Source organism: Canis aureus, chromosome 12 (genome assembly GCF_053574225.1).
Source record: "Canis aureus isolate CA01 chromosome 12, VMU_Caureus_v.1.0, whole genome shotgun sequence".
In the NCBI taxonomy this organism is placed as follows: domain Eukaryota; kingdom Metazoa; phylum Chordata; class Mammalia; order Carnivora; family Canidae; genus Canis; species Canis aureus.
In genome coordinates, this window is record NC_135622.1 from 50,573,393 (window position 1) to 50,585,500 (window position 12,108).

At 38.4% G+C, this 12,108-nt stretch overlaps 1 protein-coding gene across 27 annotated transcripts in view; it reads left to right on the forward strand.

Moving 5' to 3' along the window:
- Positions 1-12,108, forward strand: part of LOC144281191 (uncharacterized) — a 388,757-nt gene that overhangs the window by 26,763 nt on the left and 349,886 nt on the right. The gene's annotated exons all lie outside the window — the stretch shown is intronic.

Here is a 12,108-nt window from a genome sequence, read left to right on the forward strand (position 1 = left end):
ACCACATCCCCCCATCCGCCTCCCCTTCGACTACCCCTGGTTTGTTTCCCGGAGTTAAGAGTCTTTCATTTTTTGTCACCCTCTCTATTTTTTCCCATTCATTTTCCCTCCTTTTAGGTTATTTAGCAGACCCCTGCATATAAGGGTCTAGGGTGAAAGCCTTCTCAGAGTTGTAAATGTCTTTGCTTTTCCAGCACAAAGTGTCAAAAGTCTTTTTTTGGCCCTTAATATTGGTCAAACACATTTTCCAGTGTATTCACAATTATCTGAAGCCTCTTCATGAAAGGCCTGCCATTTTTTTTTTTTGCATGTATATCTACTTCCGCCAACTTCCATTGAGAACCTGGATTTGAATCTCAACTCTGCCACTTATTAGGTATCTGAACTTGGGCAAATTGTTTAATCTTCCTGAAAATATGTTTCCTTACCTGTAAATAGGAACAATGTCTAGCTCATAGTTTTAAATGGGATACATTCTACATAAATGCTCATTGTAAATTGTAAAGTTGTATTTAATGTTAATATATACATTAGTATAGTAATAATAATTTAATTGGAATAATATTCTCCTGTTGGGGAACCAAAGTTTTCATGTGACATAGCCTTTTTAAAGTGATACGGTATAGTTAGACCACAATTTCAGTAACCATCTTCTAAACTGGGCAATTAAAATGTTTCAGACTAGTTGGGCCTTATAAAGAACACCTCGGTTGTAGCACTGGGTGGCTCAGTCAGTTGAGCCTCTGACTCTTGATTTTGGTTCAGGTCATGATCAGGTCCTAAGATTGAGCCCTGAGTCAGGCTCCATGTTCAAGAGGGAGTCTGCTTGAGATTCTCTCTGTCCCTCTCCCTCTGCTTGTCCCACCACCCCCACCCCTGCCCTGCTGCTCTCTCTCTCTGTCTCTCAAATAAATAAGTCTTAAAAAGAATAAGGAACACTGCAATTATTATGCTTATGCATAGATTCTTTGTCTGCATTTCTGAATATCTCTTTGGATTTTGGTTTCAGAAAGCCAGTCACTTTCTCATAGGGCTGCCATTGCTCTGGGCTCCTATCTTAGCAGTACTGCTGCTCTGCTCTTTGAAGAATTCTTTCCCCTTGCATTCTCTCTGGACTACAGAAGGACCTCCAGAAAGACCTGGCTATTAATGGGATTGTAAAAAGTTGAGTTTTGTTGTTGTTGGTTGAATGGCAAAGCTAGATTGATAATGCCCCATTGCTCTGGAGGATCTTGGTGTAGGGAAAGGATAGTGTCTGCTTGGGGTTGGATGTGCGAAGCAGAGAACAAGGAGAGGGATGGCACGTCAGATGGGTGGATGCATGTTGCTGCCTGGAGTCCCCATTGGGTCTGCAGGGCTCTCCCAGTTGGGTTTTATGAGATTACAATTGAATTCACGACTTGATCTCTGCCAGAGAGAGCAGTTGTGTCTGTACAGCTCCGCTCAGTGTTATATCCAAAGTGAAGAGTGGGGGCAGCAACCCTCCAAGCTGTTAGCAGCTCTCCCTTTGAGTGAATGGCCTGTGAAATGTTAGAGAAGACCTGAAACTCTCCTCCCTGGGCGGATATCACCTTTTTCTTTTGGATTTTATAAAGAACCTGATCCTCTTTGCCTGAATGGAGCCAAATAAATGGAAGTCTCAGAGGAGGTTGATGGCTCTGCCATAGAAGTCCCACAGCGACGTCTGGTTTTGATGTATTGCTGATGGATACGATCATGCTTAGAGAGCGAGATCACTTTTGCCAGTTTGAAAGAAAGGTCATGTTTTTAATTTAACTTAATTTCCTACACCAAAGAGAATTTTCAATAGGATATTCGACTTTTGCACCTTTAATGAGACCAGATGCTCTGGGGCCTGCAGCAATGAAGAGAAAACAGATTTTCTAGTTTACACTTCCACTTTGTGCATTTTCTAAATTGGGCATGAGCAGTTTCTTTACGGATGCCATTCCTCATGGGTATTTCTCTTTCCTTCTCATTTTTTTCTTCTCTTTCTCCCTCTCTCCATTTCTGTCTTCCATTCTTTTCTGACTGCCGACCCCTTTCTTTCCTTCCTTCCTTCCTTCTCCTTTTCCTCCTTCTTAGGGTTATCTTTGCTTGAGCACATAACATGGGCGAAGTGATGTACTTGGAGCTTTACAAGCTTACAATTAATTTTTATTTTCTTGATGAAGAGGCAGAGACTCAGCAGGGTTAAGTAAGGAGTATAGTATATATTGTGTAGTAGAATGATAGGCTGAATAACAGTCATTACAAGCTTGGATGATGAAACTAGATCATCTGTGCCCAAGTCCAGATTTGGTCATTTGTTTGTGGAGTGACCTGGAAAAATTACTTAACCTTTTGACTACTGGTCTGTGTTGATTGTCTTAAAGTTACAAGTTTAATTTTGTTTTTAATGTTGACAATTACATATATAAAAGGGCATATGTATTGTTTATAGACCAATAAAAAAAAGTCTGAGTACCTTTTAAGCAGATTAGAAAGTAGAACATTGCCCATACTTTTGAAGTCTTCCCTGCATTCTTCCCCTATTGGCAACACCATCCTCACTAAACCCCAGAGCTAACCATTACTTTAGATTTTTATTTTTTGTTTTTGTTTTTTGTTTTTCTCTATATGTCACACATACATACCCTATCCCTAAATAATATATTGATTAGTGTTGTTTTTGTACTTTATCAAACTGAGAAATACTGTAATGTGTTTTTCTTTGATTTGCTTTTTATACTTTTAACTATATTTATAAAATTCAACCATATAGTTATAGTTTACTTATTTTCAGTGCTAAATGGCATGCTACTTCATCTCAGTTTATTTACTCATTCTCTTCTTAGTGAACATTTGGGTCATTGCAGCTTTTTGATATTACAGAAAATTATGTTATGCACATTATTAGGCTTTTCTCCTGGGGCCCATCTGCTGAAGTTTCCCTAGAGTATGTACACCTAATTTTGGGATGGACATAGTTATGTGTGTTTAATTTTATGCCCAACTGCTTTCTAAATTTGTTGTAACCTACTTATTGTCTGGTTGTTTTCCACATCTTCACCAACACTTGGTATTGTCAGATTTTAAGTATTTTGCCAGTATGGTGGTGTTAAATGTATTTTATTACTGTTTTAGCTGGCAAATTTCATTTCTAATGAAATTGAGCAACTTTACATATGTTTATAGTTAGTTAAAGTTCCTCTTAGGTAAAGTGCCTATTTTTTTTTTTTTTGCCTTGTTTTGGTCCACTTCTCCTCTTACAGTTTCATCTTCTCTATGTATTAAATGGGGGACTATTCTGAAAGCCCTCTAATGCCTTTATAGTTATATGCTCTGTGATTCAAAGTGTGATATTTTTCCACTGTTAACTCTCTGCTTTCACATGTTGCATTCCTTTCTTTAAAACATACTGTATGTCTTAGGGATTGATTTCAGCTATGGCCCTCTTAGGTCAAGGACAGTGCAGGAAAAGTCTCTCATAGAATAGCCCAAGAAAGTTTTCTGAAGTTCATTGATTATTTTTAAATTCCTGTTGACAATTAAAAATAAATTCTCTCTCTTCTATTTCTATCCCCTCAATTATTTATGTTAGACACATATTTATGACTGGTTAGAATCCAGATTTTTCTGTCAAAGATGCCATGAGAGTTCTCCTCTCTTCTCTTTTTCTGTTGTTCCTCACTGGTAGTGGAATCAAGAAAAAAAAATTAAAGCCTAGGAGCCTAAATTAATAGCCTAGCCTATTTCTACAAAGTTAAAATACATGATCATAGTTTATTTTTAAGGTAATTTATTACATGCCTCTTCATTGCTCTGTTTCTAACTCATGTTTTAGTTCAGGTTGATGGTTTTAAAAGCAACAACAAATCAAAACAAAATTCCCCCAAGCCAATGAACCAATTAACCAATGAAAAGCCAAACCTAAACCACCAAAAAAGAACCCCAATATGCATTATCAAATCTAATATTATACTTTGATATAGACCAAGAATCATACAGGAGCAACTAAAATTTTTTGTGCAGTTGACAATATCTGCTCCTACATCATCTTATCTTTTACCAGATCAGAGATCTCCAAACCAAACAGAAAAATGAGATGACAGCAAGGTGTTATAACAGGAAGTTCCCCACTTGTATCCTCCAACAGCAACAACAATTTGGCAGCCATCAATGCACAAAAGTGCCTTTGTGGCAACTTTGGGATATAGGGAATATGTCGTGAAACCCCAGTGGAACCCAAGACCAAGGAGAGCCATTTAGAGAGGGAAGCCACACACTCATGTTGCAGGCTTGCCAACCCTGGTCCTAATTATAACTTAGAAACAGCCCCATCCCTCTGTGGACTTGGCAACAGCCCTGTTTGTCCTTGGTCCTGCCAAGGCCATCTGCCAGTACTATCTGCCAAGGGAACTGGGAAGATCCACACCCCTCTGTGCCTTGGATTGCAGGCCAACTGACCTGTCTTGGCTGTGGACTTTGATGCAACTCGTGACCTGGCTGTAGCCTCTCTCAGCCATAGTCTGAGATTGGTCCTGCCTACCAGAGATCCAGCGGGAAATGTATTCCTAGAGGCAGACCTGCAGGCCATGGTCCTGGCTATGGAGCCTGAAGCAGCTCTGTAACTTGGTTTGAGCAGTACTCTCCTGTGGTCTGGGGCCAATCTTACCCCCACCCAGGGATCTATCCAGTGATGAAGTAGGAGCCCTCCCTGGAACATGGTGGGAACGGTACCTTTCTGCATACCTGATAACAATCCCCTCTGTCTCTAGACCCATCTGTAGACCCTGAAGTGGACCCTTGTCCCAGTTCCAGCCTTACTGACCAAGGTCCCAGAGGCAGTTCTGTCATCTTAGGGACCAGGAATGATCCATACCCACCTAAGCTCCTGATAACAAGTCAGCCAACTGTGGTTCCAGCAGCAGCCACATGACCTGGTTCCAACCCTACTCAACTGCAACACCAGAGAGACTCCGAACACCCAGAGATCTAACAGGAAATCTTTATCTGCTAAAACCAGTCTGTAAAGGCTAGAAGAGGTGTTTTTTTCCACCAAAGACTCCAATGCAAGGCTATCTACATCATTGAAAAGCAGGTAAATGTGACACTATCAAAGGAAACTAATAAAAACTCAGCAACCACAAAACATGGAAATCTGTAAGTTGCCTAAGAAGCTGAACAAGATGCAAGAGAACACAGGTGACCAAACAAAATCAAGGAAACAATATTTGAGTGACGTGAGAAATTTGATAAATAAAAATCATAAAAAACAAATTCTGAAACTGAAGAATACATGATTGAACTGAAAAACCTCAAGAGAGAGCTTCAACAATAGTCTTGATAATGCAGATGAAAGAATTACTAACTTGAAGATAAGTCATTTGAAATTAGCATGGTGACTATAGTCTACTCTTGCTATTTGAGACTTCCTAAGAGAGTAGATCTTAAGTTTTCTAACCATGAACAAACTGGTAATGATGTGAAGTGATGGATAAGTTAATTTGCCTATTTGTTGTAATCATTTCACAATGTATACAGCTATCAAACATCACATTGTACATATATGAATTTTTTACTTGTCAATTATACCTTAATAAAGCTGATAAGGGAGGAAAAATGTGATGCAATGGAAATCAGAAGGTCCAAGTTTTGGCTATGTATTAAGCATCCAACATTGCTCTAATGTCAGAGGCCCAACTCAATATAAAAGTGCCAAGTAGCTATGATAAGAACTTTTGCATCACAGGTAGTATGTAATGCCTGATTGAGGGTGGTGACGGTGATTGTAGAAGTCTTTTGAAAGCACATTGCCTTTGTGTAGTTTCTATCTTCAACAGAGAGGTTTGTTTTATGGAGTGTCTTACTTCTGTCTTCTGCAGGCCTCAGAACAGGGCTCTGGATCAGGTCAGAAAATTGAGCCCAATTTTCACAAGACTGGATTATTAAACTCTTTCTCTCTCAAAGATGCATGTGAATACACTGAAAATGGGAACCCTTGGCTTTCATAGAGAGGTTATAAAAGATGGTTTAAATGATTTTGAAACTGGTCACCTCTATTTCTACATGGCTGACGAGGATGGAGCTAGGATGGGCAAGGAGTATGTGTGAGCTTGTTGAAGATAGTAAATTAGAATCAAGAGCACACACAAGTTTCTTTAACTTCATGGTTTAAAATCTCTTGAATCCTCTCAAAGCTGGAAATAGAAGAGTTTGGAGGCCCAGTGTACTTCTCAACTGGAGCAGCTGATTCCTATGCATTTTGATTCCAGCCAGGTAAAATATTATTTTAACAATGGTGTATTAGTTTGGAATCTCCAGAGAAACAGGCACAATAGAAAAAAAATATATGTATACATACATCCATGCACACACACATACATAGATACAAACACATATCTATATATACATATGTATGTATATATGTGTGTATATGTGTTTATATGTATATATATATTTATACATAAAGAGATTTATTTTTTAATTTTTTTTCACAAAGAGATTTATTATAAGGAATTGGCTCAGGTGATTATGGAGGCTAAGGACTCCCAAGATCTTTAGTCTAAAAGTAGCAGAATACACTGATGTCCCAGCTCAAGGAGAAGCAGAAAGAGAATTCTCTCTTACTCTCACTTTTTGTGCTGTTCAGGCCTTCGACAGATTGGATGAGACCCACCAATGTTAATGAGGTCAGTCTGCTTTACTAAGTCTACTGATTCAAATGTTCGTCTCAACCAGAAATACCCTCACAGATATACCTTGAATATTGTTTAACAAATACCTGGACACCCTGTGGCCTAGTCAAGTTGACGTATAAAATTAACCATCACAAATGGGTTACAATATTTAAAAGTAGGAAAAAGTGAAAATCCTTGGTTCGTAGCATAGAAGATGGTAGTAATAGTTGTGGGGATGTTGTGTAAATTGTGACAGAGGCCTTGTTAGCCAATTTTTCCAACCATGCACAGTCTTATCCTTGAATTGTTTATCCTCTAATTGTTGAGAGGTCTTTGTATGATATCATCTATTAACACTCGCTAAGTGTTTTAAGAAAATATCCTCATGCAATCTCTGTAATTCTCCAAGACTTTATGGATTCCTCCTTTGGCTAGCTGTTGCTACTACTGCTGTAAATCCTAATCTGCTCTCACCACTGAGTGCCATGACCCTTTGCTACACTGCACCGTGCAGTTTGTCCTTCTTGCCTGTTTCCCCTGGTCCCCTGGAAAAGTCAAGTTGGATTGTTTTGGGTAATTTGTTCGCCTAGGATTGATTTTTGGTTTTGTGTATATTCTAGATCATTGCTTCTGAAGGTTTAGCCAGTATCACCTGAGAGATTTTTATTTTTATTTATTATTTATTGTTTATTTTATTTTTTTGTATAGTACTCATCCCGTCAAGTGCCCCCCTCAGTGCCCGTCACCCAGTCACCCCATCCCCCCGCCCACCTCCCCTTCCACTACTCCTTGTTCGTTTCCCAGAGTTAGGAGTCTCTCATGTCCTATAACCCTCTCTGATATTTCCCACTCATTTTCTGGAGAGATTTTTAATACATGGATTCCTGAGCCCTATTCCCGGAGAGTAGGTTTGGGGTGGAAGTTAGAGAATTTACATTTCTAATAAGCTACCAGGTGATGCTATTGTTGCTTGTTTGAGGACCTTAGAGTAGTGCTCTTCTATATTGTTCTCTCAAATCTGTTTACATTTAGTATAGCTTTTTTATCATTAGCTTTTTACTGTTGTCTTGTGGTTTCAACATAAATAATAAATTATTTGAATGACTTTTAACCATTGGTTATTTACAAGTTATTGGCTTTTTGAGGACCAACTCTTAATCACATTTGGATGGTAGGTTCACACCATGCTCAGGAAGTATATGTTGATTGAATAGAAAGGAAGAAAGAAATGCTTAGTTGACAAACAACATCTCTGATAAAGGGTTAGTGTCCTAAATCTATAAAGAACTTATCAAACTCAATCCTCAAAAAACAAATAATCCAGGTAAGAAATGGGCAGAAGACATGAATAGACACTTTTCCAAAGAAGATATCCAGATAGCTAACAGACACATGAAAAGATGCTCAACATCATTCATCATCAGGGAAATACAATTCAAGACCATGATGAGATACCACCTCACATAGATCAGAATGGCTAAAATTAACAACACAAGAAATAACAGGTGTTGATGAGGATGCTGAGAAAGGGAAACCCTCTTGCACTGCTAGTAGGAATGCAAATGCGTATGCATTCTGAAGAACAGTATGGAGCTTCCTCAAATATTAAAAATAGAACTGCCCTACAGTTCAGCAATTGTGCTACTAGGTATTTACCCAAAGGATACAAAGATATAGATTTGAAAGGGTACATGCACCCCAACATTTATAGCAGCATTATCAGCAATAACCAAACTACAGAGAGTCCAAGTGTCCATCAGCATATATACACATATATGTGTACATATATGCGTATATATATATATACACACATACCCAACATACAATGGAATATTATTTAGTCATCAAAAAGAATGAAATCTTGCCATTTGCAGTGACATGGATAGAGATGTTAAGTGAAATAAGTCAGAGAATGACAAATGCCATATGATCGTACTAATATGTGGAATTTAAGAAAGAAAACAGATGAACATATGGGGAGGGGGAAAGAAAAAAAGGAAACAAGCCATAAGTGACTCTTAGTGTTAGATAGCAAACTGAGGATTGATGGAGGGTTGTGGGTATGGGATGGGTTAGATGGGTGATGGGGATTATAGAGGGTACTTGTGGTCATGAGCACCGGGTGTTGTATGTAAGTGATGAATCACTGAATTCTGCTCCTGAAACCAATATTGCCTTGTATGTTAACTAACAAAATTTAAATTAAAAAAAGAGAAATGCTCAGTTATGGACATCCACAGCATTCAGGGCCCTGGGCTCACCCCTCACACCCTTATGCCACATTTCATCCAAACACTGGAAATTTGTGATCTCTCTCACTTCCTGCAGCAACTCACTGGCAGCCTTGAGACCACCCTGCCTCAGGCTGAGAAGTGAGAAATTCTGAAAGCAATCGAACACTGTAAATTTTCACAGCAGTTCAGCTGCAAGCTGTTGGGCACAGATGTTTCTGTAATTGTGATATGCTGGGAACATTCTCTGGGCTCCAAGCACAAGGGCCTCAGCCTCATTCTTCCACCTGGGTGCCTCAGTGGGCAAGTCTCCCTGTCTCGAGGCTTTAATGGGAACCAGGTGGCAGCATGGGTCTATTTTAAAAGAGCTGAGCAAGATTCTTGTCCAAGTCCCAGTCACTCCTTCCCTTTTGCCCCAGCTCAGGCCTCAGGGAGCTGGCTTTGGTGATGGTGGCCCCAGCCCACTCCAAAGTGGGGTGATTCTAAGCCCCTTGTTGAGGATGGGAATGGACTCTTCGTGTTTGCTGTTGGGTGGAGCCACGGAGGCTTTCCATCTGCTCTTTGATAGGCTGTAAAAATAATCAGCCTTTTCTGATTGAATATGACTATTCCAGAGAAAGAATAGAACTATTCCAAATGGCCTCCATGTGATTGAGATTGCCACCATCGTTTCAAAATCCACAGAAGGATCTTGGGACATGTAACATATTCATTCCATCCAGACTGAGTTTGCTTTTGGTGTATGATATTCCTGCCTTTAATGAGAGAGAGCACTCGTTTACTTCAGGGTTCTTCCTGCTTATGGAAACATGAGGGAAGGCTCTGAATAGCACAGGGGAAACATCTGCCACTGCTTGAAAACTGACCAAAGTTCAATGAACTGGGAACATTTTTCACAAATATTTCCAGTCAGGGTAACTTTAACGTGTATGTACTGTAGCCACAGGAGCAAAGAGGACAGAGGATGAAGGATATGGAGCTATGGACCTAGGAAGAAGAAAGAGTGTGCCATCTGACATTTCTTGGGAGTAGTTACTGTCCTGCCCTGGTGACTCAGGCTGAGTGACTGTCCTTGTGCACAAAAACAACCATTGGTGTTTCTGTGTAGCAAGTGTAACTGCAGCATCTTTCCACAAGATGTTTTCCTGACATGAGCTGCTGAAAGACCCATGTTTATGAACCCTGGTATAACCTTTGTGTCTTAATTTTATCACTGATGTGTAACATCATCTCTACAACTCATAAACAAAAGTTTACTCTAAACAGTATTCACAGCTCTTCTAAGAGCCAAGTCAGTATCTACTTCCAGTTTTAGCTCCTATGGAGAACATGTTCCATATTAAAATGCAGTTACATCTTTTTTCTTGTTTCTGATTATTCACAAAGTAGTTATTTTTAAAAACATAATTTATTTAGCTTTTTGAATCTATAATCTTCGTATGTGAAAAAGGAAAAAAAAAAAAAAAAGGATTCCCAGAAGGAATATTTGCTGTCACTGTGAGGTAATTGTTAAGATAAAACTGAAATAAGCTTTTATTAAAAAAAAAAAAAATAGAACCACCCTCCCCAAAATAGAAACTATGAGAAGTAATAAGAAAGTTCAACAAGTTTGCTGGATCCCAAGTCAGCTTAAGTATATTTAACATGATTTTTCATCAGCAATAATCAACAATCATTTAAAAATATAATAAGGAGCAGAAAGCCTGGGTGGCTCAGTCAGTTAAGCATCTGACTTTGGCTCGTCGTGAACCCAGGGTTCTGGGATCGAGCCCCATGGGGGGTTCCTTGCTCAGCGGAGAGTTGACTTCTCCCTCTCCCTCTGCTCCTCCCCGCCGTTGGTACACTTGTACACTCTCTCAAATAAATGAATAAACAAAGTCTTTTAAAAAGCATAATAATAAGGTAATCTTCCATAAGTCAATGAAACCTACAGAATATTTAGGAGTAGGTTTAATCAAGAGTATACAGGATTTCTATTTCTAGAAAAATGTTAAATTCTATTAGAGTGCATAGGAGATGATTTGCTTAAATGGAGACATTCCTTATTCTTGTATGGAATGAGTTAATATTATCAAGCTGTTTTCTGCTCTGATTAATTTGCAAATTCAATATAATCTCATTTAAAATTCCAGTGGGATATTTTGAAGGACTTGATAAACATATTTTTAAAAATATATGGAAGAAATCCGGTCCATGAATAGTTAAGTGAATTTTAAAAAAATAAAGAAAAGGGAATATTTATTTGCCAGATATTAAGACATGTTCAGCAAATAATCCAATGGAACAGAATAGAGAACTCAGAGATAGACATGCATCTATGTATTTGCAGATCTATATCTGTATCTGAAACATCTGTATCTGAACATCTATATCATCTCCATAGAGTGTACATATTTCTTTATAATCTATATGTACAGATATTATATATGTATATCCATCTACACATGTATTTATTACATCTGGGAACTTAATATTCCAGAAAACTGGCACAACAGATTGAGGACAGGCGTGAGGGGCTTAAAGATAAGTAATTTAATAGTTGGATTTGGGAAAACTGCTTCACAATATAAAAATAAATAAACATTAACGTACAAAGGTGAATTTCAGATGGAGGAAAGACTTTGATGTTGAAGGAAATACCATAGTCTTAGTTGAAGAAAATATAGGAGAATACTTTTAAGGTCGAGAGGGAGAAAGAACTTCTTAAATAAAACCATTAAACACAGTGCACAAGGCAGAAAAGTTGATGGATTTGATCATGTCAAATTTAAGGACGTCATGAATCAAGTTAAAAACAGTTTAACAACCAGGATAACATTCCTGGTGACAAGATAAGATATTAATTTGTAGGACATAAAAAGGACTCCTAAAAATCAATATGGAAAAGAGACAATCTCAGTGGAAAAATGGGCCAAAGATATGAATCACCAATTTGACAGAGAAAAGACCTCAAAGGCTAATAAGTAAATGAAGAGATTCAACTTAAATGAAAATTAAACAATAACGAGATAGGACTTTATACTTGTTATTCTGGCTAAAATTCTAAAATTTGATAATGCCATGTGTCAGGGAGTATAGGCATATAAAATAACATTCCTGCTCTGCTGGAGACATTCAGCAGAGCAGTGTGGCAAGGTTTAGCTAAATAAATATACACCTATTCTAATCCGGCTCACCTAGGTCTGTATGTGACCTACGTGAGGAGAGGCATTGCA